This window comes from Gymnogyps californianus, chromosome 3, assembly GCF_018139145.2.
Source record: "Gymnogyps californianus isolate 813 chromosome 3, ASM1813914v2, whole genome shotgun sequence".
NCBI lineage: Eukaryota > Metazoa > Chordata > Aves > Accipitriformes > Cathartidae > Gymnogyps > Gymnogyps californianus.
Genome location: NC_059473.1, coordinates 15,001,956 through 15,019,557, shown reverse-complemented (window position 1 = coordinate 15,019,557; position 17,602 = coordinate 15,001,956). Strand labels below are relative to the sequence as shown.

General features: G+C 40.9%; 1 pseudogene; it reads right to left on the bottom strand.

The window, feature by feature from the left end:
• Positions 1 to 248: 248 nt before the first annotated feature.
• Positions 249 to 4,850, bottom strand: LOC127014042 (ankyrin repeat and SOCS box protein 3-like; annotated as a pseudogene).
• Positions 4,851 to 17,602: the final 12,752 nt, after the last annotated feature.

Here is a 17,602-nt window from a genome sequence, read left to right as displayed (position 1 = left end):
TAGAGCTATTGTGTTGAACTGATATTCTGCTTGCATGGCATGGTGGTCTTGTTGCAAGAATAATGAAGCAAGGAAGGTACGAAACGGGGGGGGGGAACTTTAGTTATAAAAGTATGTCTAAAACTTATGTAGCTTTGTTTTCATGCACAACACTGGCATGCAGAGAAAGTAAATCAGTATTTTCCAATAACTCATCCTTACTGAAAAGAATCTAACTAATTAAAAGTCTGTTTGATTCAATTACAGCATCAAGCCAAGTTCCCAGAAGACAGAGATGGGCTGATGCGGCCTTTTGAAAGCACAAAAACTAGACTGCAATTATGTTCTACAAGACTGCTTTTCAAAGAGCTGAGCTTCCCAGAGAAGGTTTCAGCATGGTTGTTTAGCTCCTGCATGTGACCCCAACCCCGCACGTCATCCAGGTACTAAAGGTGTAAAAAAAAAAAAAACAAAAAAACCCAAAAACCAGCAAAATAAAGGCCAACACAGTTATGAATAATTTCAAAATGTAAGAGGTAAACTTACTCTTTTTGGAAAACCACACACCCGAGCATGTGATCTGCAGCCAAAGGTTAGGCACTTTTGAGTATCTGGGCTGTAGCCTTCTTTAAGTAACATTTCCAAACATTCTTCATCACCACCACAAACTGTTGAACACATGGGGACACATGGGGCTTACTTTTTCTGCTCCTTTGTCACATAACTCATCAGTATTAGCAACTCCAGAATACTGCAAATATTTAAAGTCACTAATTATTTGTGAGACATTATGGAACAATTAGGTTTTAATTTTCTGGTCTTTTCTCATACGGTCTTTAAGAACAAAAATCCTACCTTAAGAACAAAAATCCTACCTGTTTTTTTCCACTACTGAGTTTGCTTAAAAGAACGGCATTTATCATTCGATAATATGCTCATAACAAACAGTATGCTTCGGCACTGATTTACATCGTTGATTGGCTGCATAAATAACATTGCCACATATAGGCTCAGGTGCATCTAAAATCTTGTATGCCATTATTCTAAGTAGGCAAGCAATAAATGTGTTTTAATTAGAACCAGAGACAGATATTTGATATTACCCAGCAAGCCCTTTTACAGCAATGCTGAGTGCCCATGGCACACATTTAGATCCAGGCTTCTCTAGAGTTGGGAGGTGAAGTGAACATGTGAGCTGCAGACAAAATTAATATTTCCTTCTGTTGAACAGCACTCACCAAGATACTGAAGCAGAAAAATCATCTTATTTCATAACTCACCCCTCTGACCCGCATCCTTCCCAGCTAGCGAGGATTGGTGGACAAACACTGGTTCCTTTGATACTCGGATTTATCAATGCTGCTCAGAGATTGCAAGCTATGTATTGTTGGAAAAGCTACGAAGGCAGTATTTGATTTAAAGACGTTTCTGGTACTGACAACTTTGCCAACCCATCTTTCAGTCCTGAAAAGCTTAAGGAAAAAAAGCAGCGCTCTCAGTATCTGCTGCAGCCTGACCTCCTCATCAGCCCGAGAAGAGTCCTCAGTCTGATACACAGGCTTCAATGACAGCTCAGCTGATGATCCCCTTTTGCTGACGGTTAAGATCGAGCATCTGCTGATTATTTTGCAGTTTTAAATATCTTTAGCCTGTATTAAATATCTTTGTTCCTATGTGCTGCCAGCCACATGCAAATCATGGGGTTCCCGGGAGAAGCTTCTCTGCAGTGACCTGCTACTCTGGGAATTGCTTTCCATTCTTGGTTTTCTGCTGCAAAAGCTACTTATTTCTTAGGGATTGGGCACGTCTATAAATACAGCAGGGGTCTCGGAGGTCTGGACCTGCCCCTTGGCATGGCCATCCCGTGCCGCAGTCCGTAGGGCAGTGGCTTTTTCCTTGGCTTGGCAGTGGATGCTTGCACCTGACAAAACAGCTGATACACTGCATGGTAGATCACTACCATTATACAGCACAACATAAACAACAAATTGTCCTTAATTGGTAGTTAGTGACTTCACAGAGAGACCTCACCATTTAGCAGTTTGTCCATAGTAATAAGGGAACTATTAGTAGGTTGCTGCTGTTTAAGCTGCCACTGCCATGACATACCAGCATAGCAAGTGACCTTCCTGACTTCTATACGTGTGGCTTGTGGCAACAGGTTTCCTCTTTTCTGTGTAGTAAAGAATTAACTTATCTTCAAAAAACAGTATTTTAAACAAGATTTGGGGCTGTATACCTTCTTCAGACCAGCACAATGGTCTGCTGAAGACACACCATATTGATCACTCTATTTTTAAGTTAAAGTACTAAAAAATGCAGTGCGGCAAAAAAATATAATCCTTTGGTATTAGTTATTTATGCCACACTATTAAAATTGCACTAAAATAACATACTACAGAGGAGAACCACTTTCTCCATGTAGAGGACGCTGCCATTATTCAATACGCCAATAATCTGCCTCAGCTGACAGATTGTTAGGTTCATATAGCCGCAAATTATTAGCAGTATATTGTACGCTAATAATAAAAAAATATGTAAGAAGTGGAACTATAAATCATATTCATTGCTTATTACTATCTACAATCCTACTTAAGCATTACGTGTGGTTTTCTATTCCTACTCTGAAAGAAGAGAGACCGGGGGGGCACCAGTCCCACTCCCTGAAAGATCCGGGCAACAGCAGATAAACAACTGGCAAACATGCTGGAGGAAAGGCAATGGGATGGATGGTATTTATTTGCCATGCTTTTTTTTTGTGTGTGTGTATATATTACCCCACAGCTATTGACAGACCAGTTCGTATGATTTCTCTGGTTAGGCTAAGGCACCCTCAGGTTTAATAGCATTTAATTTTGGTTGAAAGGAATAATTGCACTTAAGTTTTATGTGTCTATGTGAATGAAACTATTGCTGTCACTTCAGGACCAGAGAGACATTATCTTCACTGAACAATATCCTATTACAGGAGCCATGTCATCAGAATCAAACTGCTTTGCTAGTGCTACTGACGGTGATTAATAATACCGTGAAATTTGGTCTTTAATTTATTCACAGGTTTGATTTCCTATTTCTTGCTATTACTTAAGGGAAAATTTATCAAATTACTGAAATAAAAAGATTTAAATAATTAATAATGGTTTCTCATACCTGCTTGCAACTAAAATTAAATTGAAAATATTGAAATTTGACATTACAAAGTCCAGAAGTAAAACTAAAACAGTAAAACTGTATCTGATGACAATTCAATGCAAGTCTAAAAACCAAGCTAAACGAATGACGACCATTACCATGGGACAGAAGCTTTCTTAAATTCTCCAGCTTTCCATGCTGAGCAGCAACAAACAAATGTGTAATTCAAAATCATCCTCACATTCCTTGCTTGCTCCTTTCTCCAGGAGTATTTTTATTTTTTCAGTGTATCCCTAAAATAAGTATTTTTGCTCTTAAAAAACACTGGGCAACTGACATAGCCTATTTTTTCCCACACATTCCAAACAGAAATCGGAAAAATGCAATATATTCAATACTCTAAACATAAGCTGAAAAATTAATGGTGGAACAAATTAGACAAATTTAATTTAATTTTTCACATCTGCTCATTTACCCAATAAATAGAAATGGAAATTGAATTAGTTTATTAGAATCATTAAGCTAATATATTTCTGTTCTGGAAATAGGTCATATATCTCACTTACGAAGAAATACTAAACAGAACTCTTTCTCAAAAAATCTCATAACAGATTCACTTCCCAAAGATAATAAATGAACTCATAAGTACATGCAATATTTATAATACTTAATAATTATTGCTTCCTAACAGCTGATGTAGCCTCAATACGCTCTTTTAGTGCATTTCAACTCCATTAGCATTTAGACTGCCTTACAGCTGTCAGGATAGGTTAGGAAAAAATCACCTGATAACAACACAAAAAGTATACAAATTATCATTCAGAATACAGCAGTACATGGAAATGAGACGATAAGCTTACAGGTTACCTGAAACAAAGCTTGGTGCAAAGAATTTCATCCACACTGAGGATGGTGTCCATTAACATTCACTCCATGTTGGAGCAGACCCTTTGCAATACCCAATGCATGCCCATTTTCAGCACCTTCAAGCACAACAGAAAAAAAAAATCATTCTTATTAAGGAGATATAATTCAAGGATTCAGTGCACAACTCAATGGTTTTGTCACTAAATTCTCACTGCAATAATTGTAGTTCTTTTGCTTTTAACCTCCCCTCTCAAAACCAAAACTAATTTGTCCTAAATGATCACGCAGCACTGATTACCATGATGTTTGTAGTCTGGTCTAAAAATCAAACACACACACACCCTGCCTTCTACTGTGTTTCATGTAAAACAAATTATTTGCAACATTGCTTAGAGACAGGACAAAATATTTCGGGCTCTGAGATGAAAATTAAGGTATAGTCAGTAATCAGAGAAAAGACAAGTACATTCCCCTTTCTTCAGGAGGCACAGCAATAGAAATCACAGTCAAGTAAACTGATCAGTACCTAATTTCTTACCCTCAGAATTAAGGCACTTTATTTTAAAAACACTCATTACACCCACACACAACATTTATATGTGGAAGTTACCACAAATAAAAAGAGGCAATCACTTCTGCAAAGCAGTCAGAATTAGTGTTAAACTTACCATTCAATGATATTTAAGAAGTACTTAGAAGAACATTAGCTGTGTGTGTTCATAAGAAAATGCTTTTTTTCTGATTAATTAGAATTTCGTCAGACTGGTGTAAAAAGTAATTTGAAACTGTAGGAACTTTCTTAGGCTTAGGCGTGGGATGTAATGGTCTGAATACATACGTGAGTAAAAATTCAGATCAGCCAACTTCCTCATGTCCGTCGCGCCCAACCCAGATCTTGCCAATGCAAACTGCAGGTAACAAGGGGTTTTACTTCTGATTTACACTGCAGGTGGTGACCACAGAATCATTCCTATTAGCACTAGAAAAGATTCCGTATTTACCTTCATATTAAAGAGGATGTGTAAAATATAACTATATCTGCTTACTGATACAAACTGAGATATAAATCAATACATGAAAAATATCTGCAAATTGTTAAGTCCCCAAAAAGTCATCACTGAAGGAAGGGAAAACCCTTCTCTCATTACATCTACTACTGATTCAGCCTGCCAGACACTGTGAATGTTAAATGTCTCTGCATTTTGCAAATATAAGATAAGGCTTAATAAACTTTGTGCAGCTTTTCAGAAGGCCTGAAAGTGGAAAGCAACAGGACTTGTAAGAAGTCCACGTTGGACGTCACAGGATCACCCTGGTAAATGTCATTTCACAAGATGTACCTTTGTCTTAAAATGTTCTGAACTCCAAGACGGTTATCTTCCTCGTACCTCAGCTTATTAGCAGGCATTACTACAAAGGAAAGCTAATATTTTAATGGGACTGTTAAAATAGTAGAAAGCTAACTACAGTTTTCATTTGGTATGCTGCATTTCTGGAATTTATATAAGCACATGTTTGGGAAAAAAAAAATCTAGTAGAAGTGTTTATATTAGAAAAAAAAATTCAAAGTACTGGCAGCCAAAGCAAGCAGCAGAGGAATTCACCAAAGGTAGTCCGTGAGGTAACTTAAGAAACATTTGCATGGAAGAAGTCTTTTAACTCCAAGAAGTCTCTAGGTCAGATAGCAAGGAAGGCTTAGGTTTCACTGCGGGATCAGCAGAGAAGAATTAGAAAAAAACACAAGTGTATGCCTAACTGTCCAGAAATTATCTAAAGTTAATTATGCATGATGTAACATTTCTCCTTCTTCAGCTTTGCTTCCAGAAGCATCTTCTCCTGATAGCTGGAGCTCCTGCAAAGCTGCTCACTCACGTGCTCACTAACACAAGCCTTTGTCAAACACTTGTAAACCCAAGGACGAATTAACGGGAAAAAAATGAAAAGAAGGAAAACCTACATCATTTTACCCAGAGGTTTGTCAAAACATGTGCCTTGTGTAACATAAGGAGTATTAACAATTGTGGACAGTGACAGACTCCCCACTCCCGCAGCCATTCAAGCTCTCATGGACCTACTAGGAGAGATTAAAAAGGCAAAACCTTAGAGCTGAGGCAAGGGATCAGACTCGTGATAAGACCTCTTCTAGACACTGAAGGCCGTCCCAGAGAGACCAACAAAGATTAAAGGTATCATTCATCACATGAAAATATCATAACCCTCAGCCCACGAGTCTAATCTGAGCCTTACTGAGATGCCCAAAGAGGCATCAGTAGGCAAACGTGACTAAGCACTGATCCCAAAGCTTGTATCTTCCTGGCACAGTGCTGAGTCCTACCCAACCGGCCCTGATGAGCAGCTTAGTCTAGTAGCCATGCTTCCTAAGGGTCCACGCAACTGTCTTGGAAAGTCAACATGCAAAAAATACCCATTTTTATATAAAAAGCATGACTGTCTCCTCAGTTGTTTTGAATCTCTCCCAGAATGTCTTGTTGAATTGGGAAAGCAAGAGAACAGCATGGCTCGCAATGCAGAGTCAAAAGCGGGCAGCCTGCCTGAGCAATGCTAGATTTTTAATGAGTGACAACCAGAATGATCATAAAATAAAACGAGATGTTGCAAACTTCAGTGTGCACTGCATCCCTCAAGGAGACAAAGTTGGAGTGAGGGAACAAGTAAAACTGCTCCTGCGGGCTTTCTGATAAATGAAGCTAATACAGCAAAACCTAAAGGGCCTAAATATATTCCATATATTCTGCTTTGTTACAGAAAATGCTATTCAGTATTTCTGTAAACAGTGTTTTTATAGGTGAGAACATAGGTCTAGGTCAAAATCTCTTGGAGTATTATTATATTATGTTATTTTTTACAGTACATTTTTGGATTCTCTTTGAGAAGTGGATAAGATGGGGTGAGCTGAAGCCAGTGCTCCCAAGAAATGAGCAGTGCAACTTCAGAAAAAACCCCGTGCTGAGCAACACACCTTGGGAGACTCCAGCAAGGGTAGAAGTAAATTCTCTTTGAGAGAGGATTTTGTTGATCAAAACAGACCAGAAAACAGAAACAAACAGAATTCAGCACACCATGTGAAGCAAAAACATGCTGGACCTGCTCATGTCTATTATACAAGCACCTCTCTAATGCAGTCAGCACAAGCTGAAGCTGCCAAGTGATCCTTAAGGTTGTTCTTAGTAAGAAATTACCAGAGTATCCTTGGCTGGAGGTGACAGATGCATATATATATATATATATATATATATGCATCTTCCAGCAAGATCTGCTGGAAGGAGAAAAGTTGGCAACTCTCAAACCAATCACAAAGAGAAATGCTGTATGAAACCCTGTTGCCGTGAGGATCCAACAGATACTTTACATTCAGTAACCCAAGCTGATCTGACAAAGGCACAGCATATTTCCTGAATACAAAGAGCAGCTGCAGTTTCACCAGTGTCTCTGGATTTCCCCATCAGGAACAACATTTTCAGCTTATTTAAATTAATCCTCTGCCAACCCACACTCATGAAGTAAATCTCTGTTTTGCCTAGATGCTGGTGATGCAAGAAAACTGGACTGACTGAATCAGATGACTGGAAGAGCTAGAAGTAAGAATCATTATCATATGAATAACACCATGGCCCAAGAGGTCTTCATCAGCATCTCCTGTGCTTTCTGAATGGGGGAACAATAGCAGAACCTGTACAGGACACTGTGGATGAAAGGTCAGGATATGTATGTTCTTCCTCATTCCTCTGGCATCATTGAGGAGTCACTAGTCCACCACCAGATTTTTGGCCTCCATGGGAAGCATACAGGTCCAAAGTAAGGTTGGGGCTTGATAAGTCTTAACAAGAGCAGCATAGATGGGACAGTGGATGAACCTCACCGCTCAGACATTACACTTCAGAGACATACAATTACTGGGGACTGACTGCTGAAAATGATTGCATCGCACTAAACTAGCATTCTAGCAAGATGCAAACAAATGTCGATGCCCCAAATTCTTGCTCCATGTACATTTAGAGACTAACAGATGGTCAACCTAGAGACCCCACTTCAGAGTTCTTCAGAACACGGGTCAACGTATTTTATACTTTATTTACAACAGCCATTCTGGGAACACCATTATAGTGCATTTAATTCATCTTCTATGGCATTTACACTTGGCAGTACTGGGCACACGCCATTAGTCTAGAAACATTAAGTTCGTACATGAGGCATCTTTTGCTCCACTTGTTTCCCTTCGAAGAATAACCTCAGAGATACCACTCGAGCTTCCAGCTGCTTCCCTTTCCCCTTACTCCCCATTACCCCACTGGGGTATCAAAGTGATTCATGACTGCACAGGTAAGCGGCTTTTCTTCCTTCACAGCGCCTTTTATGTTATTTTTACATCCTTCTAAATATTTCCAAAACCAACACAAAACCCACTTTGCAAGCTGTGCTGGAAATTGCGCTTATGTGGGAGCCCTGGTGGGATGGGTTCACCTTTCAGCATGGGATTACAATAGATGCAGCGCTATGGAGGAACAGGAGCTGATCAGTTTGTTCATGGGGAAAGAAGGGATGCTGGAAGGCAAGATAAAATGTACTAAAAATCAATGCATCTGGCACCTTCCCTACGAGGCACTAGGCATAAACCAGGAATTAAATGTATTCTGTGTTTATCTTTACAAATACAAGTGTTTCAAGTAGGAAACACTTGAAAAAATTTGATGACTGCCCTCGTATTAAGACATGCAAAATCTTTCTGCCTTGTTCAGCGCAGATTGGAGGCCAGCCAACAGTGGTACTTGCATCAGGAGCAGCACCGCTTCTCCTGGCCTGACATCCTATTCACCCTGAAAGGTTTCTAGAGCTGGTTCAAGTGAAGAAACAAGTGAAATCACATGAATGCAGAGCACAGTTTAAACACCAATGCAGACAACAACAAACAAGTTTCGAAGTTGAAGTTAAGAGGTTGCTAGCCAAAACTTCTGGGCTAATTTTGCAACCTTTTTCCCGAACCATGTTCAACATAATCAGTTCCAGTTTTAATGTCAGCATTTTTATTCTTGCAAAAATGCACTGTGCTGCTCTTCAAGATGCTTTTCTTATCAGCATATGACTACATGCTCCATGAACTTGTCAATGACAGTTTCTCTCAGGCAGAGGACGTTAGTCAGGATATAAATACTCTGATCATTTTTCTTTATGGATTTTTAATCAATAATGCATTATATTTCACTGTAATTATTTGTAGGAACATTCTGGTTAGTTCAATATACTTTTAACAAAGGAGCATAATGGAAAATACACAATTCCTCCTACCATCAGTAATATTTCTAATCAGTTTTTACAGCAGAGCAACATGGATTTCCCCAAAACAAGGGTGGAGAAATGGAAATTTAGTCATAAAATGTTTAGTTAGACCTGTTAAAAATATACCTATATTAAACTAAGAGAAAATAAAAGTGAGTTTCTCGTCTCCCTCTTCCCCCCCGAAACACAGAGGCACTTTTGCAGCAGGCAGACAATGACTTGATGGTTGCAGTGGACACCTGAACTTATGAAGCCCGCTGGCTACGTTCCAACAAATTCCCTAAAACTTAAATGTTTCATTGTTATTCTTTGCAACCAATAATAATTAATAAACATCCCCATTGCTCCAGCCTCCCTCCCCTTTCGTGGAGTCCTCACTATGCATTAGCATATCAGAAATGATTTTAGCAAGTCTGGGGTTTTTTGTTCACATTGCTTTTTTAAGAATATTTATCAGCTTCTTTGAAATTTTCCACAATGGCCCAGAGTTCCTTAGCTGGGCCGGGCTTCACAAGGTTGTTGCCCATACTGCTCCACTGCCCTAAAACACACCGGAGAACGTTACCCAGTTGATCGCTCGTTGCGCCTGCTTGGGAATAGCAAACCCCAACATTGTAAGACCATGACAAAACATTCCAAAGAACACAGCAATCAACTCTCCATAGAGAGAAATATTCCATGTAACTGCCCTTTTGAAGTATTATCCTGAAATGATAACTTTCAAAATATGAATGTATTTTAGGATTAACACCAAATGTGTTTGCCCTTTACATTCCTATCTTGTACCCTCCTAACCCAGGCGAAACAAACAAAAAAACCATTTAGACAAAACTTACTTGCAGCTATCACGAGCCTTTTATTTCTCTGTACATACAAATAAAAATCCATTGTACAATGAACAGTGTCTGGCTTCTGAGTAGCGAGGGCATCTCAAAGAAAAAAACTCTCAAGCCATAATGAAAGACGTATTCATAGCCTAATTTAAACTGCAATGTATCTGCACAAGCAGAGGGAAAATAAAATGTCCAAAGAAGATTACCTAGAGCAAAGGCAACCTCCTGCCCTAAAAGAGAACTTGTACATATGTATTTGAGTACAATCTTACTCTGTTTTTATTCAAAAGGCACACTCCTGTTTTCATAGGCAAATAATTTGTCAGTCATAAGGAGTGGCTACAGTATTTGTAAGCATTGAACTTCTCTCAGGAAAAAACACCTCCTGCCCTAAACCCGTACCATATATATTGGCGGTTCTAAAATCACTGCTGTATATCTTGAATGCTTTAAACCAAAGACAACCCAGAGTCTAAGGCTTCCATAAAGGTAGCAGAGAAAATACTGGCGCCAGCATCATGGCAGTGTACATTGTGGTAACGTGTAGCACTAGGCACCTCTAGTCCAGTTACTGCTCATTCCCCCTGCAGTTTCTCTGTAAGGCTGAGAAGGCTGCAAGGGTTTTGCACAGATGTAATGCAGATAATATCATGAATATGCAAAAAATTACGATATTCTACAGTTTTGAACAGAGCAGCTATCTGGAGAAGGATACAGATCCCACTTATAGGCAAATACATACACTCTAAAGAAAACAACTATCTATCTCAATTATCGCCAAAATCATTATTTTCCTTTAAGTAAGGAGAAAGGCGCCTTAATCCACTGCAGCGATTTTCGGTTTCTTACGTTTTGCTGACACCTGGTGGCACACAGGAAAAGAGTCTTAAAGCAATAAACGCATCCGTGTTCCTGCTCCACCAGCTACATCTCTGAATAATGACTTGGCATTTCTATTACTGCAAGCCAATATACTCAAAGTTTTAGAAGAGCTGCCATGGAAGTCTTTTACAGGTTCAGCCTTGACATAGTAACATCTACCATATGAACTATACTCCCCCAAGTACTTCAGTCTTTTGCATACACTTGTGTTTGTTAGTGCAAAAGGATTAATTAAAAGATATACGTTCGCTCCATAGAGCCACAAACTTTTCAACCATCCATATGAAATGAATCCTAGTTCTTAATAGGAAAAAAAGCTTGCCATCATATACCTCAGCTGGCACTGGTTAACATCCCCCAGATGATAACCTAAACACAAGAGGGAAAAAAACTAAATAGGCACGGATAGCAAAGTACTCACCCAAAGGGTAAATCTCCTCTCCTTACGCTGCAACTGAGCCACATTCCCCATACACCAGTGTTACAATATATTCGTTATATCAAGTGGAATATTTTGTTGTCAATACAATAAATGGAGCAACTCTAAAACATTGTGGGTATGATGTTAAACACAGGAAGAACAAAAACATGTTCAGATACTGTTGACTGCAAGTATTAAAGTATTTATTAAATCAGTGGAGCTCTTGAAACAAATTAGCATGGAAAAATAAAATATTTGAATATTTTGAAAAAATATTTACTTGGTACACAAGTGCCTTCAGTAACACCAAGGTGCATTTATTCAATACATATTTTATAAGGATATTTGCAGTGTATTTTTTTGTGATTGTCAACAACACATCCCAGACCACAAAACAGACACTTGCAATTCAGCAATCTCATTGAGACTTCAGCAGTATAAGGGTTTATGAGCAACTCTGACATTATTCACGAAACTTGTTTTAAACACCAATCTCAGATTCACTTTTTCATGTGTACACTAATTTTTTCATTAACACATTTCTTGACAGGGCCTCCTGTAACATCCTGATTCATCCTCAGGGTTTTGCCACCAGCAAATCCATCAAGACATACTTCTTGTGTAAAGGCGAAAGCCTGTGGTGGTGACAACAACTGTGACCATCCATCCGTGTCACTTCCAGAGCCCCAGTGCACCAGCTCACACAGCGAGCACCCCTGGCTCGTAGCACTGGGTGTCCAGCACAGAGATGTGCCGCAGCCAGGAAAACCTGACCACACGCTTTTTCCTTTTTTAAAATCTCTTGGCAATGCAACCCCAGGACTGTTCCCTGCTCCAGCCTGGCCTGTGTAAGCACTTGGTGTTAATTACCATTACCAAGCATTCCTTTAATGAAGATTAGTAGGTTAATGATGATAATACACATGGAGCGTACACAAATTAGAGATCAAAAGGCTTCAGAGAATCGTGAAGAGCCAGCTTGAGAGAACGCCTTGACAAAGGCATTCTGCTTTCCTGATTTCTTCCCCTGAAAACCCAGCGCAGGGACAGGCGGAGGAGCAGAGCAGGCACCGCTGACTTGCTCGTGGCACCCAAGCCACTCGTGTTTTGCTCACAGATCCACTGTCTCCTCCTCTCAAAATCCTGCTGTTTCACTGATGTTATCCTGACTCTAAATACCAAAGCTGTCCCTGCTGTGTTGAAATTGCAACAGGTCTCTGTAGAAACACTGGGAGTGATTTGTTTGAGCGGCACATGATAAAACCTGGAAGATTTTGAGGCAGAGCAGGGGACCTCAGCATCGGCGGGCACGGCAAAGGTCAGGTGTCCAGCAGCACGCTCCGCTCTCAAGGGGCTGCGTTGAACACACAAGCCTGCACAGGAGGGCCTTAGCACACATGGAGACGTCCTGCCCTCACCGTCTGTCCCAGCCGGTGCAAGCAGACATGCTCAGACCCCGTTAAGCCATGGGCTCTATCTGGCCCCTGGTATCCCGTATCCACCAACACTACGCTGCTCTGATCTCAGTCCCATTTACATCTGTGGCTTCCTCAAATATCCCGTGCCAATAAATTGCATGAGGGAAACAGGGTTTTTTTGGTTGGGTTTGTACCTGCTCCATCAGCCCTTCCACACTGGGTGTGGGAATCCAAGGTCAGCTGCAGCTCAGCATTTCCATGGTCCTTTCTCAGGGACAGGGACATTGTCATCAACCCCTTAAGCTTCAGCCTGACTCCTCTTCCCTTTAAGAGAGTTCAGCTTGGAGCTATTTATGCCAGGGTGAACAAGAGAACAGGAGGCCAGTTTTCATAGGAAGGATTAGGACGTGGCTTATTTAGCCTAGCAAACCACAGACTGGGGAGGAGACAGGGTGCTCTCCTCTTATGGCATTGGGACTAGCGTTACTTGTGATAAAATTGAGATTGCCATGGAAATGAATCGGTACTCCGGAACAGGGAAAGGTGACCAGCCTTAGGATCTCACACCTTATTTCAGAGTTCGTATTTCTAATACTAGTTTGTATTTTCACACCATCTGTTCTGTTTCCTGCCAGGGGTCTGCCATCTCACTTTCACTGACAACCAGATACATGCAAAAAGTTTAGGAGGCTCTTTTATAATTGTCACCAAACCTTTGTTGCCTGCAGAGTCCATGGTTACATGCAGCTGAGTTGACAGCTAAGCATTTCTAACAACACAAGCGCAAAATTGACTGAAAATGGGCATTTCTAAAGACAGTCTGGAAATGCTCGGTATGGACTGGCAGCCAGGGAAGAGCAGACACCTCACACCAGCTGAAAACCTGCTCCGGGAGGTCTGGCTCCCCTTTGCTGGGTAAGTGCTGCAAGATGGAAACCCCACTAGCCAGAGCAAGGGTGCTGCGTGGCGAATGGGAACAGCCGGGCTGCTGCTAGAGCAGGCTTCTCTCTTTCCTAGAGCCCTGTGTTTTTCCGTACCGCGCCATGAAGAGGTACTTCTGCCCTCCTTCCTGTCCTGCAAACTCCAGCTCTCTCAGGTCAATCGATAGCACTGTGATCACTGAAAGAATTGCAGATCTGCTTTAATTGCAAGCCCCTAAACGCACCTGAGTGGTTTTCCCTGCACCGCTATCCAGCCATGCCTGACTGCATTTTTGGCATGCTATTGAAGCATGGTTTACAATGGACTGGAACTCCCCCGGTCCTGTGGAAGAACCATAGAAAGGTGTATTTTAGCGAAGTGCAGTAAATTGAGACCGAAATCCATCATCACATAGCCACGAGATCGGAGCAGAGAGAGGGAGCTACTGCCAACATGTTCAAACAAGGATTCTCCAGGAACTAGGATCTCTGTAAATCAGACCATTTTTAATTCATTGTCCACACTAGCTTCTAAAATTGGAAACTGCGAGCTTATCCATTGAGCACTTACATCAATAGTTGTAAGTTATTTTGCCTTTAATTCATTTGTATTTACACACCAAATTAAAATTATCCAATCATTTTTCCAAATAGCTTTGTAGGAGCATCACTTACTCGGACTGTTCCATTCTTAAAATCCTACTTTTTAAAGCAACGTAGTCCATAGATTCAGTATCTGAATGGAGATGTTTGCAAAACACCTACAAAACAGTTTTTTACTGTTACAATTATTGTCTGTTCTGGTTATAGCAGTCAATGACAATTAGCAGTAAACTTTCAAAGGAGTCCTAGCATCATTTCTGTTTACCAAGGAGATCTCCTTGGGGAGTCTTCTGTTGAGAAAATAAGGTTGGAAGAAAAATAGTACCTGCAGTGGAATGTCTGAGTGAGAGTTTTGCTACAGAATGGTTTGCAGACACTCCCTTGTTAGCTAGTGCTTTAAACAGTAGTTACAGAAAATACCCGTATTCAGATTTAGATTGTCTCCCAGATACCTGCTGGGAATTTCAAATGGCAAAACCCCGCGTGACTTTCTTACAGACCTCTGTCACATACAAACGCTACCAGGTGTCTGCAGAAATCCTACCAAGAATATTTTCCATAACTTTATGCGTGTGTTTGTTGTAAAGGCAGAATTGCTTGTTGGCCACACTGTAGGTGTACAGACACTGTAAAAAATACAGTGACATGTGAACAACTGAAACCACAACGAAACAAAAGACTCACATGGTTTCTTTGCTTGAGGACTGTCATACTGACCCTCAGTTGTCATCTTTATTATTTTCACGGCACTCAAGAGATTCCCCAGGCATTTCTCTGGAGAGGATGATTTTTGCCCGAGTTCACGAGACAGTGCAAGGCAAAGAGACACCAGCACAGGAGGAAGCAGAAAGGAACCTGAAAGATTCAACCAGCACCCTTGAAGCATTATCACAAAGACGAATGGCCACAGGACATTTGGTTTTTGGGGCACTCCCCAAAATGTCCACCCTAGAAGTTCTGCCTGCAGGACTTTAACCCGAGGGCAGGCAGCGTGCAGCTGGAGATCTGACATTGCAGGGTCTTTGAATCAGGAGCTGCTTTATTATAGCTAGCAATCTGTCCATAGCCCTCTTAGCTGGTCATCTTCTGACTCTAGCCCGTGAATCACAAAGAAGTGGACTCTGGCAAAACTGCTCTGTGAGCTGGGACAGGAAAATGGAGAAAAGTCTGTAAGTCTGAACCTGTAGAAAAGGGAATAATGAGCAGCAACTTATCATTCATTAATATTGCCCCTTAACATTTTATAAACGTAAGAAACAAACATGCCTTTTTGTTAAATAAGGTCATTTTCAGCATTTAGGAAAAAATAAGTAACGTTCCTTCCAACTAAAAACCTCATCTATTTCACAGACAACAAAAGCTCACCAAGGTGCCAGAAACCAACCAAGCCTAAGAAATACCAGGCAGAGGAACAGAGACAGGAATTGAAGTCTCCTGGTTTTTGTTTACAGTTTGCTACAAGCAGGAAAAGCCATGGGACAGATACCAAGTTTCTAAGCCATCTAACTGCACTTGGAAAAGTGGCCTTTCCCAAGTTTCGCTGCCAGTAGAATAGGGCAATAACTTTTGTTAAACAGCATTTTTAACAAAGTGGGCTGGGCTGGTTGGATTTTTCTTGAATCCTGAAATAAATCATGGTGCATAAATACGCTGGGCATAGGACAAAAGGAAGTATCTGTCCGAAACATATAGCTTTCCTGGGTATTTCCAGTTCCCAGGTCTCCATCACCAGACCATGACCATACCCCAGTTTGTGGTGAGCTTATCCTCATATCTCCCACCTGAGGCAGGAAAATGCTATTGATCAGAGAGGAGAGACTCAGAAAGACCACGTAGTCCGGTCATTCAGAGAAAGCGTGGTTGAGCAGGGAGCCAAGCATCAGGTCTCCCCCATCTTCGGCCAACAGCCACTTCTTTGCCATTTATCTCTGCTTAAACACAGCTGGAATACCACCTCTTGCCTCCCCTGAGACATATTTATGATATTTCTTCTTTTCAACCTTTATTATTCTTTGCAATTTAGCTTCTACCAACTTACCCTTCAGGGTACAAAGAGGCTGTAGGACTTCCTTCACACCTTTATCTTCTTACGAACAAGTTGCAAAACAGAAGACAACATTTCAAAGATGCTGGAGCAAGCAGAACGCTTAAGCTAGATGAGATAGGTCTGAGGGCTCCTTCTTCAACAGCCACGTCAACAGTTGAGAGATAGGCACTCTGCCGTGTTCCTGACTGAATTTGCCCTTTGCAGCCAATAAAGCACTAATATGACAACAGCCTATCAGGCTGTAGTCCCAGGCGAGGGACAAGACACAACACGTGTACCTGGAGATGAAAAAGCACTGCCTGCGACAAGGCTGTGACTTCAGGCAAACTAAATTGCATATAATGGCCAGATGAAAAATTATGTAATTATTAAAGGCAAGACTAAGTGTAACATTTCAACCTATCCTGGCTACTCACCATTCTTGTTTAAACGCCAGGTGTGTAGCTTGCCAAATCCTTCCTTAAGCTTCTTGTATTTTAAAAAGCCATGTCAGGGTGCAGTTCTGAAACTCTCTTGTCTTGGTTTGACTGATGCTTTACTAACCAAGCAGTCTACAAGAGAAAAGTTTAAAAAAAAACCCACAGTGGTTGCATGGTCTGCAGCATTGTAAATATGATATGCATTTGGATTAAGAACAACTATCATCAGTTAGCCCCATAATCAGGTAAAGACAGTCGTGCTATAAGTATCCTGGCTCTGATGGTGGCCATGGCAGATGGCTAGTGAAGACCATAAGGGCAAGGCAGGCCTGGAGAATACCCTGTATAAAAGGTACTATCACCATCTCCGAAAGAAGTCAAAAGTGTAATGATTTGCAGTCTTTCATTTCCCCTGAAAGTTCCTTGGCTTTAACACCCACATGAGAGCAGTTTTGCAGCTGCTTCTCAGCTCTTGTTTGCTGGCAGCTTCCAAATGCTGTTCTGCTTCTGATGAATCTGACAGAAATGTCAGCTGGCGCATGATGCAGTATGTGGAGCAGCTGCCGCGGCATTTTGACGGCCACCATAACGTAACTAAAGGACCTAGATGTGTTGGAAAGAGCAAAGATTTCAGGTCAGCAATCTGAGTTCCGAACTTCCAAAGGAGAGATGGATGAGTTACATTAGTAGGTGTTTCTTGGCTTGTAACTTTCGTTCTGTGTCACTCACGTTATTACACACATGGCTATATCTTAGCAAATGCAATATACAAACACCAACAGGCAC